Source organism: Moschus berezovskii, chromosome 10 (assembly GCF_049115385.1).
Source record: "Moschus berezovskii isolate FMDL1 chromosome 10, NW_MosBer_1.0, whole genome shotgun sequence".
Lineage (NCBI taxonomy): Eukaryota > Metazoa > Chordata > Mammalia > Artiodactyla > Moschidae > Moschus > Moschus berezovskii.
In genome coordinates this window covers 78,437,400-78,455,969 of record NC_142469.1, presented here as the reverse complement: position 1 = coordinate 78,455,969, position 18,570 = coordinate 78,437,400, and positions in this window count along the sequence as shown.

The window sequence follows — 18,570 nt, the reverse complement described above, 5'->3', positions numbered from 1 at the left end:
TAGTAAGTGTGATAAGGTGCAAGAATAAACAAACTACCAAGTGGCACTGAACAGAGACCTCAGTGGGCTTGTGAATACATGGGAACTTCATATAGGGCTTAGATTGGATAATAAATCGCAGGGGGAAAGATTCATCTAATGGAAAAAATCCAGTTGGCTTTCTGTATAGTAACAAAAAATAAAATTTCTAATTTACATCATAAGTAAAACCAAATTCCAAATAATCAGTGAACATATGTGAAAGACAAAATGTTTCAGACTTTTAGAAGACATGAGTGAATATCTTTGCAACCTTGACACATGAAAGAATTCTTTAAGATATATGTTTACGTAAGGCACAAACTAAAAAGGAAAAGACATAAATTCAGCAATATTAAAACTGAAATTCTATTATCAAGAGACACCATACATAAAGAAGAAAGATAAACCACAACTTGGTAGAAAATAATTGCATAAATTGGTAGACAGTGTCTTCATTTGCCAAAAATTAGTATGTAAATATAAAGAATTCCTACAAGTTGATATTTAAAGAAGTAAATAACCAAGTAAAGGGGAACGACTTGAATAGATATTTTGCAGGAAACGAAACTCAGAGGATAAACCTAGTAAAAAATGCTCATTTCAATAGTACTCTGGAAATCAGGTTGAAATATTATTTTATATGACTAGAATGGAAACGTATTAAAATGTCTGACAATATCAAGAGTTAGTGGAGCAATGACAACTCTTATAAACTGCTAGTGGAAAACAAATGAAACAGCTTTGAAAACAGTCTGGTATTTTCTAACAGAATTTAAAAGGTACATACTCTGGGAGCATTTCCACTCCCAGATAAATACTCTCATATATACACAGAAATCACATGTATAAAATTCTTATCAACATTGTTTATAAGTGGTAGAAAACTGAAAAAAAAATTTAAAAAGCCTGAAAATCAACCCAGGTTTATTTAAAGGAAGATGAGGTAAATATATAAAACATCAGGGACATTCTGGGGAAAGGATGCATACATATGTGGAAAAGAGTTACACAAGAATGATCATTTTAAAATTTAAGAGAATAACAATGAAATCTTTTAGGGGTGTGCATGGGACTTCAAAGTGTTGGCAATATTTCACTTCATAAGAAGGGTAGAAGACTTTAACATACACATATGCTTCATATATAATTTTCCTGTGTAAAAATTTTGTAACATATTTTTGAAAAAGTTTCTGAGCATTTGTTGGGTTTCACAAAGAAACACATTCTTTCCAAAAGCAATGGTGATTTTAGTGTTAATGTAGATGGCTAAGTAAATGTTCTCAAAAGTAGCCTATAAAATTGAGTCAATGCTATTTATGGATGTTTATAATTTTAAAAGTAATATATTCTTCATTTTTGTTAAAGTACTAGTGAATAGAATATATTGCCCTACTGCTTAAAAAAAAAACAAACAAAACCACAAATGTCATTTTGTATACATTATGGAAATTTGGAAGAGATCAGTGCAACATTTTAATGATGAAACACACTGTGGATATTGTCGGATCATTAACATAAAGTCTCTAATCAGGCATTGTATCTCATCTCTGAAGACAGATATTTGGATCGTCCCATTCATGTGCTATTCTAAGTTCTGATTTCCTATTTCTATAGATATTTCTTTTACTGAAATTTTGTACATAGGATACAGAAACTGCATTGTCATAAGAAAATGTTTCTACTGTTATTACACTGAAATTCTGATGGAGAGGGCTTCTTTTTCTGAATTATAGGAATAATGTCATAAAGTAATTGGTTTTCACTTACACACAATGAATGTAAGTATAACATTATTGCTTAGTCAAGTAGGTGGAAAGCTGATAGTTCTTATTCAAGCTTAAACAAGGCGTGTCAGTCAATACTCTAAGCTTATTTTGCTGTTACCATAGACAGAGAGAATATGCCTGGTGCACAAGATCACCAATAAACTAAAACACATCTACCAAAAAAAATTCTCAGTTTAGGAATTTAAAAACAGTCCATGTTGAAGTAAGACTGGACTCCTTACACTGGCATTCTGTTTATGTCTTGGAACACAAAATGCCTTGTGATAAGTAATCAGATACATCATTATACACCTGTTGGAACAAAAAGTACTGTAGGCTGACTGTCATAAAGAATAGGAAGTAGGGGCTGGATGCTTCAAGAGATTGAGTAATACTAAAGAAAAAGGCATCCTTTCAACTCAGAGGACAGTAGCTGATTTTGTTCCAAACAGTACTGGGAGATGTTGGAACTGGGACCCATTCAAACCTGATGACTAACAAGGGCCTTATACAGAACATCAGATGGTATCGGTATCAGTTTAGAATCTGATGGAAAGCTTTCCACACGGTCCAGGTTGGTTTGAAGTATCATGATACACTGTGAGCAGCCTCCGCTCAGATTTTTTAATTCATCTCCAAAACCACAGAGTAAGCTAGATCTTAATTCTGTTCCAGTTGAAAGAAAAACACATGATGGATTTTATCTACCAAATGAAAATACAGGAAATACAGTTAAATTTATATTTCAGATAAACAATGAATATGTTTTTAGCGTATTTCCCTGAAATACTGGGGACATACTCAGACAAAATAATTATTTATTTTTATTCTAGCATCCTAGATTTTAAGTGGCAAGCCTCATTCCATATTCTTTCCAAAGTTCTGAGTTTTTTTGCGATACTTTGTCTAATGATGAATTTTTAAAAGCAATATGAAATGATGAATCTTTATTTGTTTTGAACCTGAGAGAGAAATCTGAAACATCCAGAAGAGTTAGATCATGTAAGTTTATTTGTTACAGGTCTGGCCTATTCATATCAAGAGTAAATGAAGTCTCTAAGTTAGCCAACATGGAAGAATCTTTGGCTCTTTGCCTGGTGGTGCTTCGTTGATTCTTCTTGGCTTGATTTGCAGGAGAATAAAGGATTAAGTAAGAATAGTGAAAGGCAATAGCCTTAGATTCTCTTTCACATAGTATGACTAAAAGCAGCTGGTCTGCCTGAAAAAGACACTCTTTTTTCAGAAAAAGCTAACATCAAGAGGTAAATGCCAAGTGTTTAAGCTATAGATTGAAAAACTCTGTCCCTTGAGAATTTTTGTGCCATTTCAAATCACCCTCAACACGTAGTATAATTTAAATGAATGTTACTTAAATTGTCCTTATATTTCAAAAAGGCAATAAATAATACTTGCCACAATCATTCTACCTATAAGTATTGACATGTGTTAAAAATCTTAAAGGAAAGGAAGCAAATGTATAACACATTGTGCTGGCCCCTTCCATGTCCACTGTATTAGGGACGTTTGTAATAATTTGATGGAAGAAGCGTGGTGGGGATAGTCAGTGGCAGTACAATACAGTAAGATTGTAAACTTCATAATTAGAACTGTGCACCACACTGACTTTGAATTCCCTCAGGAGGCGGTCTTGCTCTTTCATACAGATGTATGTTCCTCCTAATCATTTAAGTATGCAACAAGAAACTTTGGAATATTTCTCTCTACTTGTATCACCCCATGTGTGGGATAGGATCCAAACACCCGTGGTGCTTCTTCTGTGGTATAAGCTCTCTGCCCACTTTGAGTACTCCCAGAAAGTTTCTCAGACTTTACTCCAGATCACATCAACTCTACAAAAGTCTTTTTTGGTCACATGTCCTCCCAACAGGCCCTTTGGCCCACAGAACTCATAGAAGCCACCCTAGGTAAGTAGAGGTTTATAGGCGGGCATTAAAGTGAGCTTTTGCAAGCATCTCTGCCACAGAAAATAATAAACTGGGAACAAGGAAACCCATGAGCACATACCTTTTATTTCATCTCCTATCAAGACATGAAATTAAGAACCATTTGGAGATTACAGCTATAGAATAAGGAGTCACACCAGAACCAGGACAAAGAGATGGAATCTGTTCACCTATGAGTGCTTCAACCGTAAGAAAATAATTTTCTATGTTTAATTCTAGCTAGTAGCTATCTTTCATTGACTTATCAATTTTACCTAATTTTGACTTCTCAAAATGGTACTCTCTGAAGTCTGATGATATTCACAACTAAGGATCCTCATAATATAATTCAATTTGATGAGCAAAGGAAAACACATTATCTCTTTCAGGCAGTTTTCAAGGTTCAAAGCAAACATTCCATGTCCAATTAACAATATCCTGGCCTGACAAATCCTCCTTTCTCTTTTTAATTCTTCTTTGACTGGCAATGTTAAACAGACTCCCTCCCCACCAAAAGGAGATAGCTGCTGAATTTTCCTAAAGAAACTCAACCCAATCATTGTTCCTCAGCTTTTTACTTAGTAAAAAGACAAGCAGTGTCATACATCTTTATGCATTTGATTGTCCCTGTGGTGCTTCTACCATGGAGACTGATTTACAAAGAAGTAAAAGCCAGATTCTTTTTTAAATTAATTTATTTTTTAACTCTTCAGTCTTTATCAGAATATAGTCAATTAACAATGTTGTGGTAGTTTCAGGTGCACAGCAAAGTGACTCAGGGATACATATACATGGATCCATTCTCCCCCAAACTCCCTTCCCATCTAGGCTGCCACAGAGCATTGAGCAGAGTGCCTGTGCTATACAGTACAGTTGGTTATCCATTTTAAATATAGCAGTGTGTACCTGTCATTTACAAAACAGAAATAGACTCACACACAGGCTTAGAGAACAAACTTATGGTTACCAGAGGGAAAGAGTGGGAAGAAAGGATGCTTAGAGAGTTTGGGATGGACATGTACAAGCCAGATTGTTTTTAGGGTGACTATAAAGACACTGTAAAGCATGAGCAATGATATGAACAGGAATACCGATGCTGTTGATTCATTGAACGTCACCTTGTGTAATACTGTTATAAAATTTACTTGAACCCGAATCTTCTTTACAGAGTCTTTGACCTAATTGAAAGATCACTCTCTTGTAGTACTTGCCATCCTCCAGAGAAGCTCCACGTTTCTCTATTCCACTCAAGTCAGTGGAGGGATACTCTAGGCATGGGCACTGCCCTTTCCTTACATCTCATCATAGGCTTGCCATTGATCTATGCCACTCTTTTAAGTCCGAATGATGCCGTCACTCCATTATGCCCACTGTGGTGAATAGTGCTCCGTCATTGGTCCTACAGTAGTTTGGCTGTGTAATCAAAATCGCTGATATTAGCTCCTAGGGATCTATATCATTGAAAAAGAAAATCCACCCCAGGGGATTCTGATGCAGCTAGTTCATTGACCAGTATTTGTGGACTTTATAAAATTATCCTGGGTTAGCCCTCTTTTAAAATTCCTCCTCAACTTAACTGTCAAATATCCTAATACTACCAAAATGCCCATCTTGACTTTTCATGATTCAAAATGCCTAACCTGTTACTTTCTGCTTTTGCAAATCCAGTTCTAGGCCTCAGGATATTGAAGAAATATGAAAAAAGAGAAGATACAGTCTTCTACTAATGTTTCATGTCCAGCTTCAAACTGAGATTTGCTAAACATTTATTTTACTCACTACTGTTTGGTTTTCCTGCTGAACTAATGGTAGCCCATCTAGGCATTCTCTCTCCCCACATCTCAGGGATCTCCCACCTTTATTACTGTGCTCAGCAGAGGCCCTTGGGCATTATTCAATGGGAGGTTTAGATATGGAAAATTTTAGCATCTCAGTGGGCTGTTACCTAATGCCTTAAGCCATTGCTCCTACTTTGTAGGGACACACATGCTCTGAATACCCTTCCTTTCTGATTCCCAAGCTTCTCTAATGGCCCTTTCCTTCTAAAATTGTCTGTCTCCATTATCTATGACTCACTTTCTGTTGAAACTCAGCACTCCAGCCACAGGGGTCAAGGTCTTATCAAGGCGAGGCCCCTGCTGTTTACAGAGAAGTCTTTCCCCTCTACTTGCCATGGTGCATCCTAAGAGCTTGTAGTCTTCCTGAGGGCAGGGACAGGGTTTCATGCACTTTTGAATCCAGTACCTCTCACAGTCCCTAGTACATGTGTTCAAGGGCTAATCGAATGAATGAATTCACCTTGTTTTCCTTGTTTGGAATTCCCCTTCCTCCCATGCTTGCTGGTATACTGAATTCATCTTTTAAGGCACAGCAAATGCCTCATTCTTGATGACTCCCACAGTTGATGATTTGTATTAACTTCAAACTCTTTCAAGTCTAAACTACGTTAAACAGCTTAATGTTGAATCTTTTACTATCAAGTCTTACCTCTTATTTTTATGTCTAATTTCTACATCTAGATTTTTTAAGTCATTTATGGGAAATAAATGCATTTAATATTTTTTGGAATTGCATCACAAATGACGACTTTAATACTATTTTGAAGATTAATTATTGGAGATAATGAAAAGAAAGTCTGCATGGTGGAATTTTAGGAGAACTAAGTTCAGGCTGCGAAACCCAAGTTTTAGTCCTCTCTCTGTTGTAACCTAGATATGGAATCCTGAAGAAATCACTGACCTTATTGCAGTTGGTTTCTTTATCTGTGAAAAAGAGATTTTAAAAAATAAGATTCCTAATGGCAGTATCGACCCTAAAGACTACCCTCTGGGGACATTCCAGCTGCCCTAGGAAACTGCTGAAGTGAAATATTTAGTTCACCTGTTTTCTCTACCTGGTCCATTACTCTTCCAGATGTCTTCTTCATCCGCTTTCTTCCTCCAAGTCTCTGCCCACTTCCCACCTTCTCAACGAGGCTTACCCTGATCACCCTACAGAAGACTCCAATCCATCCTTCTTTGCTCTCTCTCCTACCAAAGCATATCCCACACCCATTATGTTGTTGAATAGTTCAATTTTTTTTCCATAGTCCTATCACATTCTAAAATACATGCAATTTTAAATTTATTATGTTTTGTGTCTTTTACTCCCCAGTGTAAACCTCAGACCAAGGGCCTTCACCTGCTGTGTTCACTGATGTATTATGAGCACATAGAAGAGTACCTGGCAGTTGCTGCCCAACAAATATTTGCTGAATGAATGAATCCATTTATAATTCGAACAGTGTTTTCTAAATTAGAATTTTGGAATTAAAATTCCCTGTAACCTGAAACCATAAACATCATCATTTTGACTTTGTCTATTAAAATTGAGTTAAAAGCTCTAAGACAGGAACAGGGGTAAAATTCTAATAATAATACATATCACATTATAAGTATTTCTTTAAAATGGGGAATAGACTTTTTTGAATGTGTCCCTGACAAGATCCACATATAATAAAACTGAAACTCTTTGGGTCATTAGGAAACAAAGCATCATAGCTACAAATTTCAATTTTTGTTTTTGAAATATACATAAGATGTGATACCATATATTCATTAAACACTACAATTCTGAATATTAATGATTTTGCTTTGATGAATACATACTTATAATAACTCAGTGTTCTGGATAGCATATAATTCTTTTGCTGCTGCTGCTGTCGTTTCAGTTGTGTCCAACTCTGTGCGACTCCATAGACGGCAGCCCACCAGGCTCCCCCGTCCCTGGGATTCTCCAGGCAAGAACACTGGAGTGGGTTGCCATTTCCTTCTCCAATGCATGAAAGTGAAAAGTGAAAGTGAAGTTCCTCAGTCATGTCCGACTCTTAGTGACCCCATGGACTGCAGCCCACCAGGCTCCTCTGTCCATGGGATTTTCCAGGCAAGAATACTGGAGAGGGGTGCCATTGCCTTCTCCAATTCTTTTGCTATGACTATAAAAAAAGATGGGGGAAATATAGAAATTTAGGATAAATGCATATTGTCCGGGTATAAAATCCCCTGTAGTCTGATTTATAGCTTGCTTGGGTTTTAAAATCATACCTGAAAACTCAAGAATCTCTCCACCATTGTTAAGCATAATGTAGCATTAAAATGTATATAAAAGTAATATAAGATACTTAAAAAAAATATAAATTAGAAAATAGTTTTTGTAGAATAATTCTTAGTTGTATTCATGATCTAAATTCCTTATAACTCAAGCTAAAACTAAGTAAATGCAGATATAATATGCACTTAGAAGTTTATTTTATATAAAATGTAAAGTGTCATATGAAACTATTATACAACATACAGTATATAATATATATCTGTTATAAATCTAACCTGTTTTAAAATATAGCTGAATGCTAAATTGTGTTTGGGATAATCACTAAAATCTTAAAGGACTTTATATGGATGCTAAATATATTTACCAGAACAATTTTTCAAGTGAGGCAGTTTGCTACAATTGAAGACAATGGCCATTGTAAAGAAAGATAAATTGGTAGATTATATATTGTAGTTCTAAGGCTTCTCTGGTGGCTCAGACTATAAAGAATCTTCCTGCAATGCAGGAGACTTGGGTTCTATCTTTGGGTTGGGAAGATCTCCTGGAGAAGGGAATGGCAACCCACTCCAGTAATTGTGGTTAGTCTTCAATTTCTCAGCCTAATAGTTTAAAAAAAGTTCTACCTTAATGATTTGACTCTATATTTCTTAGATTTGCTGGAATTTTTTGCAAGTCTACATTTTACTTATTCTCATAAATCACATGCTTAATTTCTTAAAGTCAATATTATATTCTTTCCTTTTCATAGAAACATATAAATACATAATTTTTTTTCTAAAGCATGGAATCTGCAATATCAAAATTTCTTATTTATTATATTCTTGCAAACTGAAGACTTTGGGTCACTAATGGACTAAAAGCATATTTCCAGCTACTGGATATCAGATATTTCCAAAATGACTCAGTGAGTGTCTATATTTTAATAATTTTTCTTTAATGGATTTTTAAAATCACTATCAATAGAAAAACCTTTCCTTTGTGTTTCATAATTTTAGTATAACATCTGTTCCAAATCTAAGGAAAAATTTGGCATGGATTATAAATTTGTCCTTTTAAAAATTTATTCTTATAATACACTTAACTTACGAGGTAAAATCTAATTACCCCCACTAACATTCTAGAGGATGGGATGGTTGGATGGCATCACCGACTCAATGGACATTGAGTTTGAGTAAACTCCAGGAGTTGGTGAGGTACAGGGAGGCCTGGCGTGCTGCAGTCCATGAGGTTGCAAAGAGTCAAACATGACTTAGCAACTGAACTGAACATTCTAGAACCACCCCAAAATCCTTGTGTGTGTGTTCTTCAAATTATTCTTGTGAAGAATGTTTCTAATCAACCTGTCCAAAGTACAAATTGAACCTCAAAATCATTCGGATTGATGTATATAGATAGAGGAATGTGTGGCTTTTTTTGGTCATGGCAGCAAATGATAGATGAAGTGAAAAGTCCATGACTGGTAGCTTCAGATGCTTACACAGAGTGTGTGGTCTGTTCACTGCCTCCATTGTGTAGACATAGAACATTCGGCACAGAGATTTATCAAGATAGAGCACTTCTTATGTTTCTCCTTTAGGAGGCTGGCTGATGGTCTCCTGGAACACTGGTGAGCTCTTTCTTATACAAGCTGCTTTATTCTTCAGATTAGTGTGTCTCTGGCTGTGGCCACAGCATCCAGTAGGTGAGAAAGCTATTGCGTGGAGAGTCTATTAGTGTATTTTCCAATAAAGTCAAGCACTGGTGATTGAACAAATGAACAATATATTTTGCACATTCCTGCAATGTCAGTTTCATGTATAAGGACCAAAGCAAAGGTGAAAGTGTTAGTCGCTCAGTTGTGTCCACTCTTTGCGATCCCATGGACTGTAGCCCACCAGGTTTCTCTGTCCAGGAGATTCTCCAGGCAAGAATACTGGAGTGGGTTGTCATTTCTTTCTCCAGGGGATCTTCCTGACCCAGGGATTGAACCCAGGTCTCCTGCACTGGAGGCAGATTTTTTACCCAAGGACCCAAGAAAGTAGACACATAGTTGGAGTATAGGGAAATTTTAGGATGGAGAAAATACTCTATAGGCTACTAGAGTAATAGATATATATCATTACACATTTGTCCAAATCCATAGATTGTACACCACCAAGAGTGAACCCTTCTGTGAACTGTGAACTTTGGATAATAATTATGTGTCAATGTAGGCTCATTGACTCTAACAAATGTTGATTATGGGGAAGATGTTGACAATGGGAAAGGTTATTCATGTGTGGGCGTAGGAGGATTAGGCCAGATCTCTGTACCTTTCTCTCAACTTTGCTATGAACATAAAGCTGTCCTAAAAAATAAAATATTTTAAAACTAAAAGACTCAAGAACCAGAGGAAAGACACAGATGAACTCTGATCATTTTCATGGCATTAAAGTATACTTCACTATTTATGTGTTCATAGAAATGTAGAGAATCAGTACTGCAGAGCTGGATCCCAAGCACTTCTCCCATAGTCGAAGGAAAATGGCAAGTACACACAGGCTATTTATTCTCCCTTTTTACATTTGAAAATAAGAACTGAGCTGGAAAGCTCTGGGATAGCCTCTCACTATTCTGAAGGGCTGTTCTGCATAGATGCATCAGCTATGGGAACAGCCAGGGTTCTCCAGAGAGAAAGGGGAAATCAGACTCACTGAATCCAGTTCAGTAAAAAAGAAAAATCCAAGTTTGAGTCAGCCTCAAGATTAATAGAGAAAAGAATTACATAAATGCATTCCTTTTCCCCAAGGCTGGGCTACTGTCAGCAGAAGATGATTGAGTTAGCAAAGGCATTTCCCCTTTTCTTCTAAAAATTTCAGCATCCAGAATTCCACCCCAGCACACTCCCTGCTCTCCTTACTCACCTCCACCCCCCAAACCCTTTAAAGAGAGCATCTAAGTCTGCCAACTCTGTAAACCTCCCCAATGAACTATGACGGATTTCTCATCACAAACACACAGCATGATAGAGGAAATTGTTGAAATTGGTTTAAATGGTTTAAAATAGCCATTTCATTGTACTGGTGAGGAAAGAAAATGGAAAATGCAAACAGACCAGTAATCATGCTCTGCTTGCATCTATAAAAATAGGGTGCTGACAACTTCTGCAGACTTTAGGTTTTATTGTTCCACTTTAATATTTTTGAAACAGTTGCTCTGTATCTCTTACAATTGGTGATCAGTGCAAGGGGACCTCAAGCAGAAGGTATTCTTCTGAAGGAAGGAATGATCCCATATTATATATGTCAAATATTTGACTCTTGTTTAATGGCCCAAGAATTTTTATATAATATAGATACTCTAGGTTTATTTTATTACTTTTTAATACTTAGCATGCCATCATGTATTTTAAGACTTTTAGATTTATTTCTGTAAGCGGCTTTAGAAATTTTCTGGATGACTTTATAATAAAGTTCCCATTGTCCTATAACTCATTTTTTCCTCTACAATTTCATTTAAAAACAACCTGCTAATTTTCTACCTTCTATCATTGACTGGAACAGTGTTAGAACTTCTATTACATCCTTAATGTTCTATCTCATTATTACTTTTTGCTCCATTACTAGTACTCACAAATAGGATTTTAACACGTGCAAAAACCATCTGGTATGCTCTCGACCGTGAGGTCCAGGAAACCTGTGCTACCTGAAAAGGACTTGATTCATTTAGCATCGCTCATTTAAAATATTTTCTTTGGTTTGTCTAGTGCTAGTTTTAAATACACGAGTGCCCCAGCTTAAGATTTATTATGCACATTAGTATTGCTTTGTTGAAACTGTAGTATGCATTCTACCCAGTATCTACAATTTATGATGATAAGTTCAAAGTTTTATAATTATTGTAGTAATTTCCAACTCATTCACTTGTCATTTTTTATTTTAAGACCTTCCCACAAAAATTTTCAAAATTAAAAAGGCTCTTGTCCAACTTGGTCTTTGTTCAAAAGTTAATAATTTTAGCTTTGGTTAAGCAAAAGTCAGCCTTCAAATATATCAGCCATTTTTCCTATTTAGCATATTAAAGATGGGTCAACAAACCTAAAAAAAAACTGGATAAACTGACTGAAACCCTGGAATGGCTTTTTCCTAAAGGTCATTTTTCCAGAAAACACTCTTTTGCACTAATCTATTTTAAATTGAATGGATGAAAGTGTTAGAAGCGTCCTTCTAAGATGTTTTTGAAATCCAATTTAAGAACTTGCTGGATCATGTAGCAGAATGGAGCTTAGCCTTTCTGGCCTCTATGACCTATCTTCTCCTGGAGAGAATGTTACTGTTGTGAAGATGTGCTATTTGAGCAGCATTGCCATACATATTATTTGCATAGGTATCCTGGTCCTGTATCATTGCCAATGATGTTGCACCACTGGACCATTTTTACAGCCAGTGCTGTGATTTCCTGGGCTTTCCAGGTGACCCAGTGGTGAATAATCTGCCTGTCAATACAGAAGATTCAGGAAATGCGTTCAACCCCCGAGTTGGGAAGATCCCCTGAAGGAGAAAATGGCAACCCACTCCAGTAATCTTGCCTGGGAAATCTCATGACCAGAGGAGCATGGAAGGCTACAGTGCATAGGATAACAAAAATCAGACATGACTGAGTGACTGAGCATGCACACTGGGGACATCTTGCAAGGACAGTGAAATAGCTTATCACTGCTTTTGCAGTCTCCACAATATTTTGTAAATTGTTTTACACCTTAGAGGAATCTCAGCTATGCAGCTAGAGAGTCATCAAAAGGTCATCTCCAAGGTACTGAGAAGCCAGTAACAATGCCATTCTAGCTGAATTAGCGTTATTATTTGCTTTGCTTAAGACATTGAAGAAACTAGTATGGTGAGAGGTGAACAGAGAAGCATCCTGATACAAAGTCTTAAACTCCAGTTCACAAAATCACTCAAGACACTTCCCTGAAGCAACTTGCAGTATGATTTTAAGTGATTAAATTTCTAAAAATAAAAACCAGCGTCCATCTGGTTTTATTATCACACCTGACACATACTCAGTTTTAAGACACATACTCAGTGTTGACTATTGGTTCTTAATCTACTTTGTCAGCCTGACAGATTTTTTTAGAAGTATTAGTAATATTTATTTCAGCTTATTAACATGGAAAGGATGTCTGATTAGGTTTCAATATGAGAGTAAAATATTATTTGGCCTTATCTTAGTTGAATGCTTGACAAAACTACACAGTCTTTAGCAATAAGTAATTAAGGAAAAACTTGACTGTCAAATTCAGGGGGTTTTTACAAAAGTACTTCTAAATCTTTTCTTCAGGTTCTTGCCTTGGCCACTGAGCTGAACTTGCTCAGTTATATTGTTTTTCTTTTTGTTTTTCTGGCTAGACCTTGTTTTCTTAGATGAAGTGAGAACTTTCTTCTGAGACCCTCAGAGTTTCCTCACCAGACTCTGAATCATCTAGATAATCTTTTTCAAGATTATTATTATTATTTTTGATGACTACAGTGTTCCAGCTTCTTCCATCCATCTTCTCTGATTCAGTTTTCTTTTCCCGAAGTCATACTTCTGATTTTAGGTGGTGCAGCTCAGTTGCTATTCTAAGCCAGTGTCTGGATCCAGCCTGGGCATGGTCTTCCCAAAGCTTGCAGCCTTTTGTCACTCTCTTTCTCTCTCTGACCACATCTCACTGCTACCTACTTTTGCTACTCTTGCTAGATGTTCCAATATGTTCTTACTTCTAGTCTGAAAGCCATCTAGATCACACATCTATATCACATCACGGGACACATCCAAAATTCAATAAATACTCGCCCTTCAAGTTCTCAGCTTCATCACCTTCTGCTGATTCTTCCTGGTAATCAACGCAAGTACCATTCAGAAGGGTGGTCTTCTAAAAACTGTAATAATTGTTTTAATGCATCCAGATATCACTAGCAGACAATGAAGAAAAATCACTACAATTTCCCACAAGGGAAAAGGAGAGTTTTTCCATTAAATCCTTATCATAGGCTATCATTTCTGAAAATGTTCAATTCTGAATAAAAATTTGTATGTCAATCTTCTGGAAAGCAGTAAAATCATGATAAGATTTATTATACTTTTTGTTTAGTTTGGTAACCTTGGACATGCATGCCACATTCATGAGTTTTGCCTGTGACATATATTCCAATATAAAAATGCTGCTTATGGATCCAAAGTCTGCTTTTATAGAAGCTACCAAAACGTGTAAAACACAATGCAGGTATCAAATATTGTTAGTACTAAAGCAAATATGATCAGACACTTCTTTCATGGAACATAGCAGCAAAAGAAAAACTTGCTAAAGTCAGATACAGCTTGTCACTAGTAGAATTATCTAGGTTAATTAGTGATTTTATATCTCTGAGCCTGATTAACTTGAGGAATACATAGGCTTAAGTATTAGATTTATATTTATTTAATGATTTTGTGCCTCCAAGCTTGAGTGACTTGGAGAATACAGAGACACATAGGCTTAGTATTAGATTTATTCAGAGATAAACCTTATTACAAAGAATTTTCTTGAGTGGATTTTTCATTTGCATTTTTGTATCTGTTATCAGCTGTGGTGACTGGCAAGAAAAACAAACCAAAGGAATAATTAAACCAGCTTGTCCATTCTGCTAGGCTGAGTCTTTCATGATTGGGGAGGGAGAGGCGAGGAATAAAAGATGGAAGAGAAAAAGCAGAATTAGTTTCCTCAAGGGAGAATTAAATTCAAACACAGTGAAACAATTTGATTGCTTAATTACTTGTCACACTTTTGAACTCTTCTATAATATGTGTCTATCATCAGACATTCTAACTTGAACCTCATGTGCACTATTATGAGTTAAGGCACACTCCTATTATTAGTTTATTATTCATCTTTTGAAAATGTTTCCTCTATGTCTTTCCTCCTCATAGCACTGACTGTAGACATTTAAGGGTGTGTGCTTTGGGAAAGGAAAAAGAATTATATGTTGAATATAAATATGGAGTCTAAAGTATATTAATATAATAGAAATATATTAGAATTATTTGTTTTTTTTCCCTAGGATATCTGAAAGTTTCAGCTTTTCATCTGATTCCACAAATATCAACGAAAAATAAAAGTTGGATCCTGAAGAAAAGTTTGGTATGCTTAGGAAAATCTCTGTGGTCAGTGATATGCAGTAAGATGATTTACTATCAGCTCTGTCTTTCCTAACAGGAAAGGTTTTGGTGATTGTTGTAGGATTACTTAAATCATACTTTTCATATCTTAAAATATTAAATAGGTAGCTTTTCAAATGCATATTGCTCATGTCATGAAGAAATGTATGATCGATGGGTCCAGCAGAGCATTGAAATACATGCTCCAGAAAATACTTAAACATCACTAACCTTTGGTTCTGGTGGCAGAAAACCTAACCAGTGCACTGATGGTTGAGTCAAGTTTCAACAGCATAGATTTTAGAGGAGGAAGAACTAGCTGCGCAGAATAGTGTTTGTAATTTCCCAGACTGAAACTCAAGTGCTCTTCAGCAACTCCTAATACCTGGCAACAGGTAGTTATGACTGTTCACCTGGCCATAATGTTCAGGAATTGTGTGATCATTTGAGGATTCATTGGACTGCACAATATTTACATAACAAATTTAAATCAGAAGTTGCCAAATAATTATCAGGCCCTTACTGTTTATAAAACACCGGGTGTGTAGTTCAGAATGCAAAATTACCTATAGGAGTCTATCTCCAAAAGATACTATGTTTTGACTAGGAATCAATGGAAATTTTAAAAGTCTCTTATTGCTTCCATAAAAAAAAATTAGAATTAAAATATTGAGAAAACGGGGACTTCCAGTGTCTTCTTTGTATTAGTACTTGGGACATTTCTCTTTTAAAGGAAACCTCCCTTACCCAAGCCAAATTTAGAAGTCATCTCTCTTGGGTTTGTCTTGTTTGTGGCCCCACCGTCAAATCTTGCTTTAACCCAATCTTGATTAAGTTTTGATTCTTTGCCTATTATGCCCAACTCACTTTATAAAGTGGTGCTTTGGACATCCCTGCGGTTTTGGATGTTCTATAGCCAGTTATCAATCCAGCCCAATGGTGGGGCATGGGGAATCTACAGCTAGCACTAGATTCTCTCTTGTTTTTTTACATTTCATTTTATTTATTTTTATTTTGTCATCTTTTTTGTTTTATTTTACTTTTATTTACTTAAAAAATTTATTAGTGTATCATTGCTTTACAATGTTGTATTAATTTCTCTTATACAGCAAAGTGAATCAGCTATATGTATACATATATTCCCTCTTTTTCAGATTTCTTTTCCACTTAGGTCACCACAGAGCACTGAGTAAAGTTTCCTGTGCTACACAGAAGGTTCTAATTAGTTATTTATTTTATACATAGTAGTGTATATGTTTTGGGCTTCCCAAGTGGCACTAGTGGTAAAGAACCCACTTGCCAATGCAAGAGACAACAGACATGGGTTTGATCAGTGGGTCGGGAAGAGGGCATGGCAACCCACTCCAGAATTCTTGCCTGGAGTCTCCCAGGGACAGAGAAGCCTGGTGGGCTAAGTCCATAGGGTCACAGAGTCAGACATTACTGAGGGGCTTAGCATGCACACACCTACATGTGTGAATCCCAACCTCCGAATTCACCCCACCACCCCTCTTTCCCCCTTGGTAATCACATGTTTATTCTCTATGTCTGTGTCTCTATTTCTGCTTTGTAAATAAGATCATCTATACCAATTTTTTCATATTCCACATATTTATATTAAGATACAATATTTGAATTTCTCTTCCTGAATTACTTCACTTCTATATGACAGTCTCTTAATTCCTAATGTAGACAAGATCAGAATTCTCAGTCTCTCTGCTCACATGGGAGGTTCATTTGGAAGACTGGTTTCAACTTACACACAAATGATGCTCAATAATTGGTTATTGAATAAAGCTATGAATGTGATAATATCTCAGTTTTATGGTATTTCTCTCCAGATTTAATTGACTGTGTATCTTCCTGAGTTTCCTGAATTTCTACAGAGAGTTATTTCATATTTGGCTTTTTGTTTTTTAAAAATTTCAGTCGTGTCTGACTCTCTGCGACCCCATGGACACAGGTTCACCAGGCTCCTCTAGCCATGGGATTTTCCAGGCAAGAATACAGGAGCGGGTGGCCATGCCCTCCTCCATGACCTTCTCCACCCAGGTAAAATGGAACCCTTGTCTTGACTTCTTATCTCATCATAAAAGAGGATTAATCACACAAGGATAGATGCTAAGAAGTTTTTAAACTATGGAACCTGTATTTAAGTCTAGAGCCCCTGATGACCCTGAAGTTCTGTTGTTTGCTAATGAGACCATTTCCTTCAGCCTTTGAATTGAAATACTGTTCTCTTGACCCTCTGGCTATATTCTAGCCAGTGATTCCTAATGCTGTGCATGTTGATGTTCTGTGGGTGTCTAATCTCAAGCTAGCACTATTATGTGATTTACCACGTTGAATCTCAGCTTGGTTCATATTTTGAATGCCGTATGGAGGGCAGAAATGGTAGTGTGTTATGCTTATAACTAGGCATTGTCTGCTGTATGAATGAAACTGTATAAAGAAAACTTAAAAGAACTGATTTTTGTTTACTTGTTATGTAACTCCATCCCCTTTTTCATGTTTTGTATGTTTTAAATTTATCTAAAGCTTTTAGTACATGACAATAGCTCACAGTGGTTTTCCTGGCAGTGTCACTTATGATAATCATTTAAACTCTTCAGTATATCATTCAGATCAGAAAATTGCCTCTATCTTTCCAGAAACTAAGCAGTAACAAATCATTCCCTAAACATAAAACACTGAATTTTACTCACTTGCCCCATTACTCCACAGATGTGGAGGACTTTTCATTTTCATGTTAAGTACTTTGGGTAAGGTCACACGTTCTGAAATTCATGAGGTTGAAATTCAATCAATATCTATACTTAGCTTTTAAAAAATTTACTTGAATCTACCTTTATAATTCCCTTCCCCTGCAAAATTCCAGTCTATCTAATAAGGTATATTTCAGGGACTTATTGCTCTGACAGAATTTTATGGTGAATAACATAGGCCACATACTGTTGAAATGATTATTTTCCCCATTGGTACATTATGCAGTAAGCTACAACCTTAGAGAGAACAACTGTACAATGGAAAGACCATGGATAAAATTTTGGGGTCAGGTAATGTTAAATCTTTGTTCTCCAAAGACATAGTCTCTTTCATAATAAATGATGTACAAATGTTAACTTTATTTTGTACCTAACAGTTCAGTTCAGTTCAGTTCAGTCGCTCAGTCGTGTCCGACTCTCCACGACCCCATGAATCACAGCACGCCAGGCCTCCCTGTCCATCACCAACTCCCGGAGTACACTCAAACTCATGTCCACAGAGTCGGTGATGCCATCCAGCCATCTCATTCTCCGTCGTCCCCTTCTCCTCCCGCCCCCAACCTTTCCCAGCATCAGAGTCTTTTCCAGTGAGTCAACTCGTCTCATGAGGTGGCCAAAGTATTGGATTTTCAGCTTTAGCATCAGTCCCTCCAATGAACATCCAGGATTGATCTCCTTTAGAATGGACTGGTTGGATCTCCTTGCAGTATAAGGGACTCTCAAGAGTCTTCTCCAACACCACAGTTCAAAAGCATCGATTCTTCGGCGATCAGCTTTCTTCACAGTCCAACTCTCACATCCATACATGACCACGGGAAAAACCATTGCCTTGACTAGACGGACCTTGGTCGG